Consider the following 9,633-nt stretch of genomic DNA (forward strand, 5'->3'; position numbering starts at 1 on the left):
GACATTGATTGGCTGGAGGATCAGCGCCTGTCCGGTCTTCCACAGATTCCTATTGGCCAATCTCCCTCACGGAGACAATGAGGGGGGCGTGCCTCGGCCCACGTGCGGGTGGGCGGGTATTTGACGTTTCCGGGTACCAGTGCGCAGGCCCGGCGCGCCCTCACGGGGGCATGCCCCCACCCGTCGTTCCCGCGCTCCCTCCCTCTGCAGTCAAGGTTTCCAGGCAACCGGCTGATCCTTCCGGCCAAAGCGAGAAGCCGCTCGGTGATCTCCTGCTCCTACGAGCCCGGAACTGCGCATGTCCAAGGGAATCAGGGAACTGCGCATTGCAGAAGAGAGCCCACCCTCTGACCTTCCTGCTCAGGTGTTCGCCAATGAGAAACTGGGAGGACCGGAAGGACTCTTGTCCCTCAGCCAATCAGAGCGCAGACTGTGTGACTTACAATTGAGCTTCACACACACTGAAACTTCCTCCTGTCTCCAACATCTGTGAGTAAAACACTTTATTTTCTCCACTTTCCTTTTATTTTCTCATTCTGACCTTCAGTTGGTCACTTGCAACAACTGAAGGGAAAGGAAGTGAATCCAGGGAGGGTGCAGACTCTGGAAAGCTTGGCCCAGGTCTCTCTCTCTCTCTTAAAGACATGATGTGGAGATGCCGGCGTTGGACTGGGGTGAGCACAGTAAGAAGTCTTACAACACCAGGTTAAAGTCCAACAGGTTTGTTTCAAACACGAGCTTTCGGAGCACGGCTCCTTAGAAGGAGCCGTGCTCCGAAAGCTCGTGTTTGAAACAAACCTGTTGGACTTTAACCTGGTGTTGTAAGACTTCTTACTTAAAGACATTGACATCCTTTGCTCCCTCAGCTTGACACATTTATTTGTCTGGCTAAAAGGATGGTCTCTTTCCTAATGTTCACAATTAAAGGGCTGGTTTCCCCCAGAGATGGCTGACCATTAAGGAAACAGTAAATTAATATCAGATAGAGAAATGTCCAGTGTTGGTATATGGTACAGATTATATATATTATTTATGGTTCTGCTAAGTACATTTATTATTATTTCTAGTTATGTAATATTGTACTGTAGCTATGTTATATATTTCCAGTCATCTCTTCCCTCAGAGGGTCGTTCATCTCTGGAATTATTTTCCCACAGGAACCAGTGGTGTCTGGGGGTCATTGAATATATTCAAGGATGAATTAGACAGAATTATTTTTTTGAATTTAAAGTGCCCAGTCTACTTTTTCAATTGAGGGCCTCTCTCCCTTGGACATGTGCAGTTCCGGTCACCCACTCGCCCGTGCGGTGGATAGAGCAGTTTCTTGAGCACAGGGGGATTGTGGGAGCTGCGGCCACCATTACTTCTCCGGAGCCCAGTCTCCAACCTCCTGGAACTGGGATGAAAAGTGAGGGGGTGGACATTGACCCCAACATGACACAAAGTACATGTGGCTAGTAATTGGATTTGATTGTGACGCCCTCCCCCCCCCCCCTCCCCCCCACCACCAATCTTTAAAAAAAATGTAAAGTACTCAATTCATGTTTTTTCCAATTAAGGGCCAATTTAGTATGGCCAATCCACTTACCCTGCACATCTTTGGATTGTGGGGATGAGACCGATGCAGACACGGGGATTTTGTGCAAACTCCACACAAATTGAACCTGAGTCCTCGGAGCCGTGAGGGAGTTGAGCGTCACGGGGAACAGGTAGGAAAATGGACTGAAAGTTAAGATGAGGTGTGAATTCTTCACTTGAGGATGTGGTGAAGCTTTGGAATTCTCTACTCCAGAGGACTGTGGAGCCTCAGTCATCAAGTATTTTCCAGATCGAGTTGATAGGTTTCGAGATGTTGACGTCACCAAGGAATATGGGGGATAGTGTGAGGAAATGGTGCTGAGGTAGATCGGCCATTGGGCTCTTTACAGGGTTGAGCAAGTTCAATGGGCCAAATGGCTGACTGCAGCTCCTATTTGTTATGGTTGCTGTGTCCAGGACAGGAAACCGTGAACATGAATCTACCAATCAGCCTCAATCAGCACCTGCAGGAGAATTGGGAGGGTGAATATTAGATACAGCAGAGTGAGAATGGAGGGAGAGTGTGTGAGATGGAGTTTTACAGCGTTTGGGGAATGAGAGGAAAGAATATTCCAAAGGAACTAGAAATGTCTGTTCTGAATTTCTATCCAGTACTAACAGTGATATATTTTGTAAATTGTTTTAACAGGAGATTCGAAGAGGACAAATTACAGACAGAAATCTAATACATGTTGTCTGGATCTGAAAGTCCCTCAATTCCTTGGTACCTGAATATCATTGGCCTTCGAATCTCGAAGGAGAAATGCTGGTCTTATCTGTCAGCTTCAAGAGATTTTAAAGATCAGTGTGACTGGAAAAGCACCGAGACACACACACACCCGAGTGAGAATGTTCCAGAGCACTGACTGTGGAAAGAGCTTTAACCAGTTACACAGCCTGAAAAAACACCACACCATTCACAGCAAGGTGAGACCGTACACGTGTTCTCTGTGTGGGTAAGGCTTCCATTGTCTCAACTAGGGAGACACAAGGAGACCCAAAACATGGAGAAACAGTGGAAATGCCGGGACAGTGGGAAGGGATTCAAAGCCCCACCTGCACTGGAAGCTCATCGGCGCATTCACACTGGGAGAGGCCATTCAGCTGCTCTCAGTGTGGGAAAGGATTCAGTCAGCCATTCACACTGCAAACACATCAGAGAGTTCACACTGGGGAGAGGCCATTGAACTGCTCTGTGTGGGAAGAGATTCAATCAATCAGCCAGCCTGACGTCCCACCAGCTGTTCACATGGAGGAGAAGCCGTTCACCTGCTCTGTGTGGGAAAGGATTCAGTGTTTCCTCGTACCTGCTGAGACACCAACAAGTTCACAAGTGATTACATGGGTTGGATTCTGATTATTGTTTCTGCTTCAATTACACCCAGGACTGCATTTCGTTCATTCTGACACTTGGTGAAGTGGGAGGGTTAGAGGGTTTATTTCTGCTGGACTGGCCGGTCTCACAACTTTGCCTCCAGTGGACTCCAGTAACAAGAAAAATTAAAGATTCCATTTGGTCAAAGGAAGAGGCTCATTGATAGATCACAGATTTATTGCTTCACTGATTTATTGGTAACCTTTAAGAATTTATGTAGTATAATTCTTAAATTCAGTATATAGACAGACGGAAAAGGGAATATCCACAAGGCAAAGTCATTGTTTCAGATAAAAATATGAGAATTGCTGTACAGCAACTTAATGTCAGAATCTGACACTGTTTCAAGAAAAGTTGCACAAAAGCCCTCGTAATGAATAAACCATTGTTCTACAAATAGATCTAGTAATGAAGAAGTATTGCAGCCTTAGCAACAGAAACATTTACCAACAAGCAAGATTAATGCAGAACATATTATCTTCAGAGGATTGGTACACGTGGCGGGAGCATGTAGACATTTAATTAATTTGATAGACATTAATGAATCTTAAGTAATGGCCAATGCCTGGATAACAAATCATGCTCCAAGTGACAGAGAGTTTTTTCAATAAATCAGGAATTCCCAGCTGAGAATTTGAAACCGATAAGGGGTTAGACCATTGAGAAGAATTTATTTAAGAATAAAGTTTCATGATTAAAGTTTGTTCTGTATTCATACTTTAAGAAATTCTGAACCATCTATTGATTTCCTAATATTTTCGTTTAACACTCTTTATTTTTATGATTTGATGTTTTATTTGATCTAAGTTTTGATTCATTTTTATGTAAGAGAATCAAAGTGGATAATTAGCAAGAAAGTTGTAATTTTGGTCACCGCCAGTCAACCAGATCTTGGGCTGTTATTTGAAGATAAAATAAGAGATCTTATCACTCATAAAATGGCCAAAATAAGTGTAACTCTGAGGATTGGAAACTTGTCTTAGAATTCAGCAAAGGGGGATCAAGAAAGTCATGAACAGAAAATTGAATATGAGAGCAAACTGGCGTGAAATTAGCAAACGTGATGCCACTGTTTTAAAAAGGAGGTAGGCAGAAAGCAGGAAATTATAGGCCAGTGAGCTTAACTTCGGTAGTAGGGAAGATGTTGGAATCTATCATCAAGGAAGAAATTGCGAGGCATCTGGATAGAAATTGTCCCATTGGGCAGACGCAGCATAGGTTCATAAAAGGCAGGTCATGCCTAACTAATTTAGTGGAATTTTATGAGGACATTACCAGTGCAGTAGATAACGGGGAGCCGATGGATGTGGTATATCTGGATTTCCAGAAAGCCTTTGACAAGGTGCCACACAAAAGGTTGCTGCATAAGATAAAGATGCATGGCATTAAGGGTAAAGTAGTAGCATGGATAGAGGATTGGTTAATTAAGAGAAAGCAAAGAGTTGGGATAAATGGGTGTTTCTCTGGTTGGCAATCAGTAGCTAGTGGTGTCCCTCAGGGATCCGTGTTGGGCCCACAATTGTTCACAATTTACATAGATGATTTGGAGTTGGGGACCAAGGGCAATGTGTCCAAGTTTGCAGATGACACTAAGATGAGTGGTAAAGCGAAAAGTGCAGAGGATACTGGAAGTCTGCAGAGGGATTTGGATAGGTTAAGTGAATGGGCTCGGGTCTGGCAGATGGAATACAATGTTGACAAATGTGAGGTTATCCATTTTGGTAGGAATAACAGCAAACGGGATTATTATTTAAACAATAAAATATTAAAGCATGCCGCTGTTCAGAGAGACTTGGGTGTGCTAGTGCATGAGTCACAGAAAGTTGGTTTACAAGTGCAACAGGTGATTAAGAAGGCAAATGGAATTTTGTCCTTCATTGCTAGAGGGATGGAGTTTAAGACTAGGGAGGTTATGTTGCAATTGTATAAGGTGTTAGTGCGGCCACACCTGGAGTATCGTGTTCAGTTTTGGGCTCCTTACTTGAGAAAGGACGTACTGGCACTGGAGGGTGTGCAGAGGAGATTCACGAGGTTAATCCCAGAGCTGAAGGGGTTGGATTATGAGGAGAGGTTGAGTAGACTGGGACTGTACTCATTGGAATTTAGAAGGATGAGGGGGGATCTTATAGAAACATTTAAAATTATGAAGGGAATAGATAGGATAGATGCGGGCAGGTTGTTTCCACTGGCGGGTGACAGCAGAACTAGGGGACATAGCCTCAAAATAAGGGGAAGTAGATTTAGGACTGAGTTTAGGAGGAACTTCTTCACCCAAAGGGTTGTGAATCTATGGAATTCCTTGCCCAGTGAAGCAGTTGAGGCACCTTCATTACACGTTTTTAAGGTAAAGATAGATAGTTTTTTGAAGAATAAAGGGATTAAGGGTTCTGGTGTTCGGGCCGGAAAGTGGAGCTGAGTCCACAAAAGATCAGCCATGATCTAATTGAATGGCGGAGCAGGCTCGAGGGGCCAGATGGCCTACTCCTGCTCCTAGTTCTTATGTTCTTATGAAACATAAAAAAAACTACAGGAAAAGCTCCGATAGGAATGGGAAAAGGAAAAGATTAGCAAAGACTAATGTAGGTCCATTCCAGGCAGAGATAGAAGAGTTTACAATGGGGTACAATGAAATGCAGAGAAACTAAACAATGTGTGTCTGTCTTCATGGAGGACATGAAATTGTCCCAAAGACACGGGAACCAACGGACGAGTGAGCACAAGGAACTGAAGGAGATTAGTATTCGTGAAAAGGCAGTATTGGAGAAATTAATGTGGTTCAAAGTTAATAAATCCCCAAAAGCTGATGCTCTACATCCCAGAGTGTTGAAAGAGGTGACTGAAGAGATAGTGGATACATTGGTGATCATCTTTCAAAATTCTATAGATTCTGGAATGGTTCCTGCAGATTGGAAGGTGGTAAATGTAACCCCACTATTTAAGGAGGGAGAGAGAAAAAGGGAACCACAGACCCATTAGCCTGACATCAGCAGGAGGGAAAATGCTACAATTTATTATAAAGGTTGCGATAACAAACGAATTAGGAGCAGGAGTAGGCCACTCGGCCCCTCGAGCCTGCTCCACCATTTCAAAATGTTGCCGGCTGATCTGATTGTAACCTCAACTCCACATTCCCACTGACCCCCCGATAACCTTTCACCCACTTGTTTATCCAGGATCTATCCAGCTCCGCCTTAAAAATATTCAAAGTCTCTGCTTCCACTGTCCTTTGAGGAAGAGAGTTCCAAAGATTCACAACCCTCAGAGAAAAAAGTTCTCTGCCTTAAATGGGCAAGGTATTACATTTAAAGTGACTCCAATTTCTAGATTCTCCCACAAGAGGAAACATCCTTTCCACATCCACCCTGTCAAGCCCCCTCAAGATCTTGTACGGTTCAATCAAGTCACCTAAACTCCATCGGTCACAAGCCCTGGCCTGTCCAATCATTCCTCAAAAGACCAGCCTCCAGTTCCAGGTACGAGTCCAGTAAACCTTCTCTGAACTGCTTCCAACACATTGACATCATTCCTTAAATGAGAGCAATACTGTACACAGTGCTCCAGATGTGGTCTCACCATTGTCCTGTGTAACTGAAGCATAACCTCCCTACTTTTGTATTCAATTCCCTTCACAATAAACAATAACATTCTATTAGCTTTCCTAATTACTTGCTGTACCTGTCTACTCGCATTTTGTAATTCATTCTCTTGGACACCCAGATCCCTCTGAGTCTCAGAGCTCTGCAATCTCTCACCATTTAGATAATAAGCTTTTTTATTTTTCTGGCCAACATGGACAATTTGACATTTTCTCACATTCTCTATTTGGCAGAACTTATCCCACTCACTTAACTGATCGATATCACTTTGTAACCTCCTTATGTCCTCTTCACAATTTACTTTCCCACCTATCTTTATATCATTGGAGCAGGAGTTGGCCATTCAGCCCATCGAGCCTGCTCCACCATTCAATACAATCATGGCTGATCATCCACGTCAATGTCTTTTCCCCCTCACTGTCCCCATATCCCTTTGTGTTATTGGGATTTAGAAATCTGTCAGTTGGGTGGCACAGTGGTTAGCACTGTTGCCTCACGGCACCAAGAACCTGGGTTCGATCCTGGCCCCGGGTCACTGTCCGTGTGGAGTTTGCACATTCTCCTCGTGTCTTGTGGGTCTCACCCCCACAACCCAATTGGATGTGCAGCTGAGCTGAATTGGCCTCGCTACACTTCCCCTGAATTGGAAAAAAATAATTGGGTACTCTTAAATTTATTAAACAAAAAAAAAAGAAATCTGTCAGTCTCTGCTTTAAAAACACTCAATGACCGAGCTCCCACAGCCCTCTGGGGTAGAGAATTCCAAAGATTCACAACCCTCTGAGTAAAGAAATGTCTCCTCCGAGACCCGTCCTAAGTGGCTTCACCCTTATTTTGAAATTGTGTCCCCTGGTTCCACTCCCCAACCAGGGGAAACATCTCACCTGCACCCACCCTGTCTATTCCTTTATGGATTTTGTAAGTTTCAATGAAATCCCCTCTCATTCTTTGAAACTACAGTGAAAAGAGGCCTAGTTTCCCCAATCTCTCTTCACAGGACAGTCCTGCTAAACCCAGAACAAGTCTGGTGAAATTTTGTTGCTGTTCTTCTGTGGCAATACCTTTCCTAAGGTAAGGGGAGTAAAACTGCACACATTACTCCAGCTGTGGTCTAAGCATTTCATAATGATCGATGTCAAGGCCACCGGATGGTAGTCACTGAGGCACGTTGCCTGGTTCTCCTTTGGCCCCGGTATGATGGTGGTCTTCTTGAAGCAGGAGGGAACCTCGGAACGGAGTAGGGAGAGGCTGAGGATGTCCATAAACACACCCGCCAGTTGGTCCGCGGAGGGTGTGGGTGCACGGCAGGGACTCCGTCAGGACCCGCCGCTTTCCGAGGGTTCACTTTCAAGAAGGCCAATCTGAATTTGGAGGCTGTGATGGTGGGCATGGGTGTGTCCAAGGCTCCTGGGGCAGTTTGTTGGTTTCTTGCTCGAAGTAAGCATAGAAAGCATTGAGTTTGTCGGGGAGGCTGCGCTGTTGCTGAAGATTCTACTCGGTTTTACTTTGCATTCATGTTATTTAAGCCTTGCCACAACCAACGAGAGTCCATGTCGTTAATCTGTGATTCAAGCTTAGTCTGGTATTGTCTCTTGGAGTCAGTGATGGCTTTGCGGAGGTCATACCTCGATCTTTTGATTAGGTCAGGGTCGCCTGTCTTGAACACCTCAGACGTGGCCTTCAGTAGGGAGCGAATCTCCCGAATAAACCATGGTATCTGGTTGGGTAATGGACATACTACCTTCTTTGACACACAATCTTCTACACACTTGATGAAGTCTGTGATGGTGCTGGCAAACTCGTTTAGGTTGGCTGCTGAATTCTTGAATATGGACCAGTCCACTGACTCCAAGCAGTCACGTCGGAGCTCTTCCATTGCACGACCTTCTGAATCAGATTCTCTCGCTTAAGTTGCTGCTTGTATGCCGGGAGAAGGAGCGCCATCTTGTGGTCCGATTTTCCGAAGTGCAGTCAGGCGATGGATCGAGAGGCGCCCTTGATGTTTGTGTAGCAGTGGTCAAGGATGTTGGGGCCGGGCAGCACGGTGGCCTAGTGGTTAGCACAACCGCCTCACGGCGCTGAGGTCCCAGGTTCGAACCCGGCTCTGGGTCACTGTCCGTGTGGAGTTTGCACATTCTCCCCGTGTCTGCGTGGGTTTCGCCCCCACAACCCAAAAATGTGCAGAGTAGGTGGATTGGCCACGCTAAATTTCCCCTTAATTGGAAAAAATAATTGGGTAATCTAAATTTATAAAAAAAAAAAAAAGGATGTTGGGGCCCCTGTTGGGACAGGAGATTTGTTGGTGGAATTTTGGCAGTACACTCTTGAGGTTGGCCTGGTTGAAGTCCCCGGCCACGATGAACAAGGCCTCCGGGTATTGTGCTTCATTGTTATTTATAGCGGTTATAATTCATCAAGCGCCATCTTCACTTCCGCCTGGGGTGGGATGTAGACCGCTGTGATGATGGCAGAAGTGAACTCCGTGGGAGGTAGTATGGACGGTACTTCACAGTCGGGTATTCCAGGTCCGGGGAGCAGTAGTTCGCCAGGGTCGCCACTTCCGAGCACCAGGAGGAGTTGAGGAGGAGACAAACCCCTCCACCCACTCCAGGTTCAGTCCTGGATGTGATTAACAGCAGGAATAACAGCAGAATCTAACCCGTCCTCACTTGTGAACCCTTTGGTGTCTCAGCATGTTGGACGACTGAGTGAATCCCTCCCCACAGTGAGAGCAGGTGAATGGCCACTCCCCGGTGTGAACTTGCTGGTGTCTCCGCAATGTGGATGACGTTCTAAATCTCTTTGTGCAGTGAGAGCAGTTGAACAGTTTCTCCTCAGTGTGAATGCGCTGGTGGGACATCAGTAGCCGAGAGCTTTTAAACCCACTCCCACTGTCAGAGCGTTTAAAGAGTCTCTCATTGGTGTGAGTGACATTGTGGCTCAGCAAGTGATGGCCGAGTGAATATTTTCCCAGTCGGAGAGGTGAATGGGCTCTCCCCGGTGTGACCTCGCTCGTGTTTGATCAGGTTGGATGAGGTTCGAAAGCTCTTTGTGCAGTGAGAGCAGCTGAACGGTCTCTCCTCA

General features: G+C 45.6%; 1 long non-coding RNA gene across 1 annotated transcript; it reads left to right on the forward strand.

Moving 5' to 3' along the window:
• The first annotated feature begins 228 nt into the window (after positions 1 to 228).
• Positions 229 to 3,839, forward strand: LOC119951866. Its single transcript, XR_005457688.1, has 2 exons — positions 229 to 489; positions 2,228 to 3,839. It is a non-coding gene; the product is annotated as an uncharacterized LOC119951866 (long non-coding RNA).
• Positions 3,840 to 9,633: the final 5,794 nt, after the last annotated feature.

The sequence above is a fragment of the Scyliorhinus canicula genome, chromosome 17, assembly GCF_902713615.1.
Source record: "Scyliorhinus canicula chromosome 17, sScyCan1.1, whole genome shotgun sequence".
Taxonomy (NCBI): Eukaryota; Metazoa; Chordata; class Chondrichthyes; order Carcharhiniformes; family Scyliorhinidae; genus Scyliorhinus; species Scyliorhinus canicula.